At 37.6% G+C, this 12255-nt stretch overlaps 1 pseudogene; it reads right to left on the minus strand.

Moving 5' to 3' along the window:
* Positions 1-1935: 1935 nt before the first annotated feature.
* LOC132183085 (uncharacterized) lies at positions 1936-7285 on the minus strand (annotated as a pseudogene).
* Positions 7286-12255: the final 4970 nt, after the last annotated feature.

The following is a 12255-nucleotide window of genomic DNA, read 5'->3' on the forward strand; positions in this document are numbered from 1 at the left end:
GGAGGAGATAAAATTTCGGGGTTCACTGAGAAGAAGGGAAAGTAAAGATAACATGACAGAGAGTGAGAGAGGAAAACAGGGGAGAGATGGGAAACGAGAGCATCCTCAGAGAAAGGGCGATAAAGGAGTAAAAAGAAGACTTTTTTGAGGTTGATTCTCGTGACAAGAAAGGGGAACGGGTGTGGAATCTCCCGATTGTTTAGTACTAGTGATTGCATAAGAGTGCAATACAGAGGAGTGTCACTGCGGGGAAGAGTAAAAAATGTGAAAATTATCAGCGCTTTCATATGCAATATTTCTTGCCAAATTCTGAGTATCATTTTTCATTGGGAATCTAGAAGGGATTACGTGGCTGTTGATTTCGAGACTCTTTTTTTCATTTTTTTTTAACTTTTAGCAGGGGGCAGGGGGCAGACGGAGACCTACCCTTAAGGAGGGGGCAATTATCACCTCTAAGAGCATTGGGCCTAGGGGTGTCAAAAATTACCGGGGAACCGGAACCGGAACCGGAAAACCGGGAAACCGGAAAACCGGAAACCGGGAAACCGGGGTCCCGGTTCCGGTTCCGGTTTGAAAAATCTAAAAACCGGGAACTCCGGTTCCGGTACCGGTTTTTGGTACCCGGTTTTTACCGGGAATACCGGAACCGGGTTTCCATTTTATTTAATAATATTTATATATTATTATATTTATATATTAATATATATTATATATATTAATATTTTTTACACTTAGGTTTAGGTTTAGGGTATTTTAAAAAATTAAATTTTTATTTCTAAGGCCCAAATAGGCAAAAATAATGATTTTTTTAGGATTTTTGGACTTTTTAAGGTTTATTTTTTAATTATTTGGAATAATCACAACAAAGCCCCTTTAATTTAGACAAAGAAACTAATAGATTTTTTAAAAAATGGGCCAACTTATGAAAAAAAAATTGGCTTATTTTAGGCCCAATACCTAAAATAAGCCCAAAAATCAATTTTTTAAAAAAACCGGTTACCGGACCGGGTAATACCGGAACCGGCCGGTAACCGGGACCCCGGTTAACCGGGGTCCCGGTTCCGGTTTCTCAAAATTGAGAACCGGGGTACCCCGGTTCCGGTTCCGGTTTTAGGCCAAAAACCGGGAAACCGGACCGGGTTGACACCCCTAATTGGGCCATTGTCAATAATTTATTTTTTTTTTTTTTAAAGAAATAAAATTATGTTTTATTTTTCTATCTTATTGTTCTTATCTTTGCATATACTATTAAAATATTATTTATTTATAAAATATAAATTCTTTGTCTATCTTTTATTTTTTTATTTTTACAAAAAAATTTTAACACAATCTAAAAAAAATATATAAAATTTTTATGTTAAAATATAAATAAAAAAGCTATAGAAAAACTAAAGTAGTTTCCACTTTCATTATATAACAGGTAAGGAAGCATAATCCTTCTTGGGTCAATTGCCTAATTAAGGTGACCGATTAGGAAAACAAAAAAAAAAAAAAGCCCATGGTGACGTACGAAATAATAAAAGTGGTGATTCCCAAAAAAGAAAAAGAAAACAAAGGCTAATTTCTGTAGGAGACTTGCCGAAGACAGACTTTAAACTATCACCATTAATAGGGTATTTTACATTTTATTAGAAATAGAGAGGATTCTATTTCGTCTCATAAAGGCTTTTTGAGCAAGTCTATAAATGAAATTATAATCAGATAGACACATCTCTCCAATTCATTTAAGCTGGATGATATTTAGTTAGTTATATTAGAGTGGTATTTTTGTCCCTTCAAAAAATAAAAAAACAAAAATACCCCCATCAAATTATCTAGTTTCTCAACTCTTAACTACTCAAATAATGATTTATTTATTCCTTCCGTGTTGACAATGACCAAAAAAACTAATTTGAGCAGTAACCGAATACGAAACATTGTAGAATTCAACAAGTTCTAATTAGCCTGCTCATTTTGGTTTTCCCAAAACTTCTTCTCCCATAATTCCACTTGTTTTATTGAATCTTCCTTTGTCTGCAGAATTGTATGAAGAGATGGAGGATCATATGGCGGAGGCATAGTGCATGGGCTGGTGTACACGGGACCTTTTACCATGGATTCCACAAGAAATTTCTTCTCCAACAATCTTTGTGATAGGCAAGCCATTGACTCCGAACAGAGCTCAACAGCATTTGCAGGTATAACGGGCTTAAATGTTAAGAGCTTAGCATACTGATTTAGAAGATGAAACATGTAATCATAGATTAATAGATATATTCCATCTTCAACTCCTCTTGAATGAATTCGCTTGCCGCTTTCCCAATTTCTTGTGCCTCTTTCTTGTGGGCATTGCCCCAATCTACAGCAAACTTAATGGATTTGCACTTGTCATCATCCCTTACAGGCCAGTAGTGGTGCAGTGGCTTCAAACTTCTCGTGAAGAAATCATAGTACTGGGGCTTTACCATTAAGGAAACAGAATCACAAGCAAGAATGTATTTTTCACTCACAGACCAGGCAGTGCCTTCAATATATATCTTATACCTATGATCGCATTGGCTACCCAAGTCTGACTGCTTGTACCCTTCCACTTTTTCCCGCTTCCAATCCTGCAAATGGATTTATAACATTTTTTGTGATAAACGACACAACATATTTGCAAAACTCCATGTTTAATGCATGTTTAGTGGGATGAATCATGGGATCAATTTGTCTTTAATCTCATTGTATTATGATAAGCAAAGACACGACAGTACTTATCATAACATGCAGATCATTGAAAGGAAGAAAGAAAGAAATTCATAATATTACCTGAACATATAAACGAGCATTCCAATCCATATTTTCTGAGACGTTACATTTGAGGAGGTCTTCCCTTGTTACAGCAACCGTCGGATTGCCCTTCCAGTAAGCATAAGGTTCCCTGTCCATCCATCTCATCCTCTTGTTTCCTTCTTTTAGGTCCGTCATCAAAGATTCCCATGGCTTTATATTCGTCTCAGGCCTAAACGAGAGTACATGCCATGCATGTTATATAAGACTTGGGAGTTGGGAAATGATACAGTCGTGTACCAGCCTACTAAGTAGTATTTAAGATTGTCTTTAAGGAGTAGTTTAATCAGCTGTACACCATGTTTAATAAAGCGGAGGTCACTAGTTTGAATCATTATCTCCTCTGTTTTAGATACAAGTCAAAAAAAAAAAAAAAAAAAAAACAATTAGTATTTAAGATCCTTAATTAAAAATTGTAGGGTATTCTACTAAATAGATTTTTCTAAATCTCAACCACTATTTTCATTATTTTCATTATCTATCACCACTTATTATAGTAAATAAAGATGTGATAAATACGATAACTAATGAAATAATAAAATATGCATAATTTAATTTGAAAATAGTAGTTGAAATTTAAAGAAATCTACTCCATAAAAATATCTAGGATCGGCTAGGTTGGATTAATATACTTTTAAAATTCCTAGGTATTCTCCCAAGTATATTTCCTCAAGTCTAAACTATTATTTTGAAATTAAATAATTCAATTTTTTTGTCCCAAAAAAGTGAAATGATCATTCTACTTTTGTAAAATAATGGACCGGCTCCTCTCTATTTCATTTGAAATGGAGAGAATCCGGGTCCCCTACAATGGCCATTGTAACATTACAATCTCAACCAACCCTTAGTCGAAAGGTCCCTTCAATAGATCGAGATCCCCTACAATTTCTTTTAAATTTGAAATTTTCAAATTCATAAATTTCAGTCATCTATCTCATCTAAGGTTTAAAATAAATCATGTTACGAACATCTGTCCCATTAATATAAAGAATAATAAAATCTTATTTATATTTTAAAAATAATTAAAAAATAAAATAATAAAAAATTAAGCTAGCCACCTCAAGGGCCAAAAAAAAAAAAAAAAAAAATTGCCCTTGAAGCCACCCCCATGGCCCTTGGGGGTAGATCGACCATCCCCAAGGCCCTTGGGAGTCAATCGGCCACCTTCATGAGCCAAATAATTTTTTGTTTTTTATTTGGCCCTTGGGTGTGGTTTAGCCACCCTCAAGGGCCATGGGGTGGCCGAAGCCACCCCCAGGCCCAACTGGGGTGGCCAGCCACCCCTTGCTTTTTTAAAATTATTTTTTAAATTTTTTATTATTTTAAAATATAAATAATATTTTATTATTATTTATATTAATGAGACATATATTTCATTTATGGCCCTAAAATCTCTCTAGAGAGATCTTGGTCATTAACTAGATAATCTCCAGTCCAAAACGGACCGGAAATGATCCTACTTTCAAGGAAAGATAGATTTAGTAGCTTCCTTATTAAATGCAGAAATATGGTTTATTTTAGACTTTTAGATGAGATGGACTGTTAAAATTTATGAATTTAAAAATATCAAATTTAAAGAGAATTCTAGGTAATCTCGATCCTCCATCAACATTGTAAAATAGAGAAATGCTACACTCTCAAATATTAAGATGACACTGAAAATCATAATTAAATTTTGAATAAATTACTGTTAAATTTTGGATCCAATAATAATTCACTCTCAAGTGCTCAAGAAAGTTTCGAAAGCGTGTAGCATTTCTTTAATGAGATAATTAGGTGATAAAATTATGGAATTAGCATTTCTCAATATATAAAAAAAATCAAAAAATAATAATAATAGAAAAAATGGAGAAAGAAGGCCTTACCATCCCCAGAAGGACCAATCAGGAAAAATAATATTCAGTGTGTCATCATCCCCACAGTACCGAAACACCGGTGGTGGGTCCGAGGCATTGGGTCGTTGACAGTCAGTTGTCTTGATGGATGGAATATCCAAGCAATTAAACATCAGCTCCAAGTCAGGCACTTGACCCGGGTACCTCCGTAGTAACTGTAGGATTCCCCACAGCGTAAAAACATCTCTAGTCTGAAACGATCTATGATATTCCTCCACGTAAGCCCTGCCGTTGACTATAACTAATCAAAAATTGTACTTCCCTCTGAGGCTCTCCACCATGTCCCTCGTGATCCCTGTGTGGGCCCAGGGACGAAGATCTTCGTAGATCCAACGGAAGTACTCTGGACAAGTGGGGGGTGATGGACAGTCAGGATCTTCTTCTGGATGGAAGGAGGTTGGGTAGTTTGAAGGGCAGGTCCGTGTGAGGTTGTAGGCTGTACAGTCGAGTGGAATCTCAATTGGGTGTGAGGGCGTTTTCGAGAATTGCGGATTTCTGTGAGGGTATATGTGGGATGTTCTAGTAGTTAGTACCGGTTGGGGTGCTAACTTGGCAGCTGAACCCTGTGACTGTGACACGGAGCTCAATGAAGAAAAGTCAATAATGGGCAATTTTTGTTGTCAAATAGTGAGCATATATAATTTAAATTAAATAATGGTTTTTTAACTCTTACTTTCCAAGATAACCATAACCTTTTGAAAAGAAAGAAATCAAAATATGGTCATAGAAATCAAGCGAAGAAAAATTTATAAAGAAAGAAATATCAACTAGGTCCTTTGGAAAGAAATTTCTTTCTAAAGAAACTCAATCAATAACTTCTATAAGGACTTAGCAGTTAGCACAATGCTTGGTGTCTTCTTTTTAGGTTTCTTCGATCTCTGTTTCTGACGGGTTGATTTATATCTAGTTTATAGATCTAAATCTAGCTATAAATCTAGATCTAGTATTTTAAACCTTAGATCTGTTCGTCTTTTTCGACCAATACGTGTTTTTCGAAGGGATGTATACGATGCTATACTCCTTCGCTGCTGCTTGTGGGGTTTTTGTTCTTTTTTGTTTTTTATTTTTTAGTTAACTTGGCCTTTAGGTTGATGATGGATTTATTGTCCTGGCCTTGGGGTTGAGGATGAAGTAAATCGGGGTAGGGGCTTAAATCGCACAGCCGAATTTTTAGTTTTTAGTTATTTTTTATTTCTATTTTTGTATCTGGGTTACACATGTCCTAGATCTAGTCTGCACGAAGTATATATGTTTCTTAAATGTAGTTGTACATGGGTTACCGGAAGCTTGAAGTCATTTTTATGACTTTGTAACCTTCATAGCTTTTGGCTATAATTTTTTCAGAGTTGTATGTTCAGTAATGTAAGAGCTTTATGTTCATGAAATTTCATCAATAGAAGTTTCACATTTTTCAAAAAAATAATAATAATAAGTTGGTATTTTAATTATATTTGGGTCTTATTAGTTTATTTGGGCTTGGCCCAAAGTCATCTAACCTAAAGTTAGTGATATTTTATAATTAGATAATGAGCTTAGCCGAAAGTCAGTCAAATTAGGGTTAGAATTTATTTTACAGATTATGATTAATGAAAAAAATGTTTTCTTGGAGGCATGATTGTGCTCTTCTTGGTGGTGAGGCTCTACCAAAACCTTATTGTTGAGCGTGAGACTCTGATCAACGTGGTTTATCTTATTATTTTTGATCTATTTTCTATTGTTCTCCTTCAATTCTGTTTCTAGCATGTAAAATTACTCTTCTCAAAAGAATAATATTATATACCACATGACACCATTATCCTATCTTAACCTAATGTTGTCAATACATTCTTAATAAAAAAAAAAAAAAAAAAAACTTCAGCATAGAATAGTAGTAGAATGATGGTGTAATATAAAATATTACACTTCTAAAAAAAAAAAAATGCCATATTTTTCTTAAATGATCCCATATATAGTGTTCTGAATATATATGTAAGTGTTACGTACACATTTATATTTGGCTCATTTTTTGTTCATTCTTTTGCAAATTTATCATTAAATTTGTAAGACCTACACGTGGTTCCATTCAATTGTTGATTTGTTGATATATTATATAGAGATTGACAAGAAATAAGTAAAAGATAGAAAACAAACATATCATGAACAATGATATTGTGCATTCAAAATCAAAATGTGAAGATAATTGATGGCGTAAACTCTCTTAATATTTCAGAGAGATTGAAGTGTTAAATAATAGTTTATTATAGTTTATAGAATTACTCTCCAGATGATAATGTCATTATAGGGATTGCAAAATTTAATAAAAATAAAAATAAATAAATAAAGTCCAAATTTTTATTGAACTAAAACTCAAGAATAAATTTAGATTTACTCGTGAAACAAAGTTAAATACTTACACTTGTGTCGAGCAAGTGCGTGGAGACAAATGCCCCGACAATGAGGAGGAGGCAACAGAGGAAGATGCCGGAGGATCTTGCAGGTGACTGCATGGATGGCCACCACATCATGTGGTTGCAGCGATAATAAAGCCCCGAGCCGTTGGAGAAATACTTCTTCAGCCTCTGCAGATTGTACTCTCTCATACTCTTCTCTTCTTTTAACTAGTTTCCCACAACCAAGGGCCGGCTGAATGTCTATGTGAATTAAACAATCGTGTAAATTGATCAATGGAATAAGACCCCAAATCTACAGAGTATAAATAAATTTCCTTTTATAAAAACAAATTAGTCAATACTTTCTAATTAAGGTAAAAAATAAATATAAAGAATATAATTGAATTCGAAGATATTAAGACTTTAATGAGAAAGAATTTTACCTAGCTCGACACACTTAATTATAGTAAAATTATAGTTTCCTTGTGTACTCTGATCATGTAATCTCATAACCCAGCACTATACGTTACAATGCTTGTCTCTACTGATCTATAACTATTAGATGCACATGCAAATTAAGTGTAAGCGTGCGAAGGAAATCAATAAAATTACCCTAGCTACCCTAATATATATGGTATCAATTAAAGCCCGAAAACAACTAATGTTGTACCCACATTGTCGCAGCGAAGCTCAACAAGACTGATTTTATTGATATGGTGTACGTGCCCAAATCCAGCCTTATCTTTGCGGCTAATTCTCTGCATGCTCCTACGTACGCTTTCTGTCTGATCGAAGATATTCTCCCCAAGCCATCTGTTGCAAAACATCACATGACTTGTGTTGAGAGCTAATCTTTTGCTCTCAGTCCATATGGTACGATCTCGGAGGCTAACTCAAACTAAATCATGATTTTGCATGCACTGAAGCTCGGACCATAATCCGGTCTTTCTCTCCGATGCGACCAGTGATGATTGTAAATGGAGAACCTGGAGGCAGTTTCGGGTGGAAGCTAGTTGGTAAAAGGTGGAGGGCTTCAAGGACGTAGTTAAGCAGGCTTGAAGGAAAAAACATAATTGGGAAAGCCCATGGTCAGCTGTTCATGGGAATCTAAGGAGGTGTAAAACAAATGGCAAGCAATGGGTTAGGAAGAAAATCCAACCCAATGAAGTGCTTATTAGGGAGAAAACTGGAGAGCTAGAACGTCTCCAAACAGCAGCAGACCTTTTGACAATGCAAAAGGAAAAAATCCTTAAAGATGAATTGCATGGGCTGCTCGAACAGGAAGACATCAAATGGCGGCAAAGGTCCAAAGAGGTGATCGGAATACTAAATACTTCCACGCATGTGCTAACCATCGTAGAAGTCGAAACACGATTACGATACACGATTACACAGATTTTGGATGAGGAGGGCAGCACGTGTATGACTCAGAGTTCCATTGAGAAAGCATTTGTTGAGTATTATCAACACCTGTTTACCTCGGCAGCCCACAGAGAATTCAAGACTGCATATAAACTATTGGAGGAAAGGTTCCACCCGAGATGAGCACCCAGCTGTTAGCAGAATTCACGGTTGAGGAAGTGCATGCATGGTGCTATGTTTCAGATGGCTCCTGAAAAAGCCTTGGGTCCAGATGAATTTTTTATTGGTTTCTACCAATAGCACTGGTGAAAAACTTTGTAAAGGTATGTTCAAAGTTGATAATTTTACTCGTACAATAATGTAGTATATATACTACAACTTAACCTAGTGCAGAACACTACAAGACAAAATCAAATATTACAAAATATATATTCTATACACTAAGCAAATCTTCTAGCATGCTTTCTTGCTGTCCAAGCCAACCAATACTTGTGCATCTTTCCCTCTAGAACAGATTTGTTTATAGGCTGTATGATTGGGAGAATCTTCTCTGTATGCTATCATAGGTGGTCGTGGAATGCTCCAAAACTTTCCATATTGGTTTTTTGATTTCCTGTAGTTAAGGGGATTGTTTGTGTTAAATATATTTGATAATATATTAGAAGCGGAAGAAAGAGAGAGAAGAGAGAGAGAGCGAAAGCACACAATGGACTACATTGTATTGACTCTGATAATAATAATGAATACAGAGACCTCTATTTATAGAGAGGCTAGTAACCTAATAGTCTAAGAAAAGGTAAACCTAGTAGACTAAGGAAAGGTAAACCTAATAGACTAATAATACCTAAAGAAGTAAATAACAAGTAATATTCTTAACATCCCCCCTCAAACTCAATGTGTAAACTTGAGTTTGGATAAACGAAAAGGGAAAGAAAAATGAATTCGCAGAAAAAGCTGCTTGTGCCGAAACAATTGCCGAAGTAACGCCATAAAAGTTGTTAGAGACTGGTGGATTCTGCCTGAATTTGAGCAATGCATTTAAGCTAGAGCTTGGTTCACTTGGTGGATTCTGCCTAAATTTGAGCAATGCATTTAAGCTGGAGCTTGGTTCACTTGGTGGTAATTTGACTTGAAAACCATATACTAGTAATGAAGAAGCTTGCCTAGTCGGCTGAGAAAAGTAGGTTGGATTAAAAGGGGCTTGTTTGGCCTGTAACCCTTGGACCGTCTCGCCTTGTCGGCTGAACTAAAGTCTGGCCCATCTAACTAGTAGATCGTCTCGCCTGGTCAGCTGAGATAAGCAGGGCCGGTTGAAGAGGCTAATCATGCCTGAAACCCTTGGACCGTTAAAAGGTCTGACAAAAAAAAAATTCTCACTAGTAATGGATCAATGGCCTAGGAGAGGCTGCAGTGACTGGTGATGGCGGCATTTGACAAGGTTATGTAGGTCGGTTGAAAGGGGCTTCTTTGGCCCGAAAACCCATGGACCTGAGGAAAGATTGGTTTGACTTGAGAGTGCCTTCCGCAAGAAGAATGAACCGGATTGAACTGCGCCAAAGAACAGGCTATAGAACCGAATTGAACAAGCATGAACTAACTTGAACTGCATAAAACAAACGCCTAAATTTGGAGAAGAATCTTGTTTTCTGTCATATAGAGATGCCAAAAGCAAAAATAGACCACAAATTATCAGGACGAAAAATTGAGTAGGAAACACCTGGTCAACTTTTTCAGTGGTCAAAGTCAACACAGTCAACAGTCAACAAGGAAAAGTCAACCCTATCAAGGTGATGACGTGGCAGATCTTTCGATGTGCTGATGTGGCAGTTAGCTGACGTGGCATATGAGTTGACACGGCAGGGGCAGATGACGTGGCAGAGACAAGATAGGGCTGACGTGGATCTCTGAAAGGATGACACGTGGCTGCAGAAAATAGAAGAAATTCACTGGCGCGTGTGATACACGCGCTTCACTGCGGCGGAGCTGTGGCGCGTGAATCCCACGCGCAGAAGCTTCTACTGGCGCGTGGAGGCGCGTCCAACGTGGTATGGCGGCGTTCTCGGTGGCGATGTGACCGTCGTCGACGGATCTATGGAGCGGTGGGCGAAACCAAGCTGATCCACCTCACCTGACGGCGCATGGAGGCACTGCAGCGGCGCGTGGACTGAGAGCAGCACCTTATGGCAGCGCGTGTCGGTGCGTCAGAGTGTCTTTGGCAGATATCTCGACAGATCTGGACTCGTCTGGTCTTGATCTGGCGATTGACGGTACCGTTGTTGTGATCGGAGCTTTGTAGAGGTCCGTGGCGGAACGGCTGTGGTGGAGCAACCGAAACTTGAGGCGGCGCGTGGAGGCGCGACTTATAACCTTTGGCTGCGTTCTGGACTGAATTGAGACTACCGGCGGAAGATCTATGGAACGGCACCACAACCTGGCTGATCCACCAAACGTGGTGGCATGTGAACAAATCAAAAGCACCTTTGGGCGGCGATGAGGCTGTGTGTGGCGACTATAGACTGAGCGGCTCCGGATTTATTGGCTGGCACAATTTTGAGACTATAAGCAGCAGAAAATTTGGCGGCGCGTGATGTAGGGCGACGAGACTGAAATTCTTTAAAAGAAAAAACGCCAGAAAAGACGTTTATTGAAGGCCACAGAAAAGTGGCTCTGATACCATGTTAAATATATTGGATAATATATTAGAAGCAGAAGAAAGAGAGAGAAGAGAGAGAGAGCGAAAGCACACAATGGACTATATTGTATTGACTCTGATAATAATAATGAATACAGAGACCTCTATTTATATAGAGGCTAGTAACCTAATAGTCTAAGGAAAGGTAAACCTAGTAGACTAAGGAAAGGTAAATCTAATAGACTAATAATACCTAAAGAAGTAAATAACAAGTAATATTCTTAACAGTTTGCATACGAGTCTACGCTCGAGCCTTTGCGGGCTTGCTTGCTTGCGCTCGAGCACAAGGAACATGCACTCTCCTTGACAGAATGATATACTTTAACACCCCCTCGCAAGTTGATGGGGGATCAACCACCAACAACTTAGACTTCAAAGCAAGGAATTGAGTTGATGGGAGTCCTTTGGTAAATAAATCAACCACTTGATATCATGAGTAGAAATGAACGTAAGTAAAATATCACAATTGAGTACCTTCTCTCTAACAAAATGGTAATCAACTTCTATGTGTTTAATTCTAGCATGGAATACTGGATTAGAAGCTAATGCTAATGCACTGATATTGTCACACCACAAGACTGGAGGAGTTGCTAAATAGACTCTAATTTACTTGAGTAACATTCTAATCTAGAACAATTCTGCAGTAGTGATGGGGAGTGACCTATTCTCTGCTTCTGTGCTGGACCTTGACACTACAGCCTGCTTCTTTGCACTCTAGGCTATAAGACAGTCACCTAAGAACACTGCAAATCCAATAGTGGATCTATGGTTATCTGGACACCTTGCTCAGTCAGAGTCACAGAATGCAATCAACTGAAGATTGTTTTCGCTGTAATACAGGCCATGATCATGAGTGCCATTGAGGTATCTCAGGACCCTCTTTTCTGCAATCCAGTGGGTGAAAGATGGAGCATGCATATGCTAACACAGTTGGTTGACTGAATATGCTATCTATGGCCGTGTGAGGGTGCAATACTGGAGTGTCCCCACAACTTGTCTATAAATAGTAGGATCTATAAAGAGTTCACCTTCAAGTTTGGAGAGTTTGGAGCATGAGGTGTAGGGAGTCTTGGATGGTTTGGCTTCTGCCATGTGTGTCTTGTGCAACAATTCAGAGATGTATTTG

This window comes from Corylus avellana, chromosome ca5 (genome assembly GCF_901000735.1).
Source record: "Corylus avellana chromosome ca5, CavTom2PMs-1.0".
Taxonomy (NCBI): Eukaryota; Viridiplantae; Streptophyta; class Magnoliopsida; order Fagales; family Betulaceae; genus Corylus; species Corylus avellana.